Source organism: Meleagris gallopavo, chromosome 10 (genome assembly GCF_000146605.3).
Source record: "Meleagris gallopavo isolate NT-WF06-2002-E0010 breed Aviagen turkey brand Nicholas breeding stock chromosome 10, Turkey_5.1, whole genome shotgun sequence".
NCBI classification, from domain to species: Eukaryota; Metazoa; Chordata; class Aves; order Galliformes; family Phasianidae; genus Meleagris; species Meleagris gallopavo.
The window spans coordinates 25,338,377-25,339,086 of NC_015020.2; positions in this window are offsets into that span (position 1 = coordinate 25,338,377).

Below are 710 nucleotides of genomic sequence, written 5' to 3' on the forward strand. Positions count from 1 at the left end.
TGCTAGAGAATCCAGAGACAGTAGGTACTCTCCCTCCAAATTAAAAAAAAACAACTCCCCACAAAGATGTATACCTGAAAACAGGAAAATTTCTGTTCTATGTTTGCGTCAACGTAGCGCAGTAGAGCTGTGACAGTTCGTACCAGCTCAGTACTGGGTTTCTTCCGTTGTTCAAAGAAGCAGTTTGCAATATTTTCCTGGATTGTGTATATGCATTGAGTTTGCCTTTCAGCATTTCCTATCTTCAATTACTTCTAAATTGCTTGGAGCCAGTCCCCAGTCTCATATAATAATGCCTTTTGTATCTCTACTCAGCACTTCAAGCCAAATCATTGTCAGTGAGTGAACAGCATTGCAGTGAGGCATGGCTTTTCAGAAATTTTCTAAATATATATATATATATATATGTGTGTTGGCAAATGCTACATAAATGTTATAGCTTATCCTGGCAAAACAGCACTTCTGCTGCTACAGTGGATTTCCTTAGGGAAACTGGTATAAATTATCCCAGCGGAAGCATCCTTTCTGCCAGTGGAGGAAGGTAGGCTCGGAGGGGTGCCAGCAAGCCATTACCAGCACAGCTTTGGCCTTGGAACTGGGTCGGCACTGTTTGAACTCCCATGCCAAGGAGGTTAACATGCTTAAAATTTGAACTAGAGCGCCTGTGTAGCTTTACATGTGTTTTTTCATAATGGCAATGTGCTCTTTTT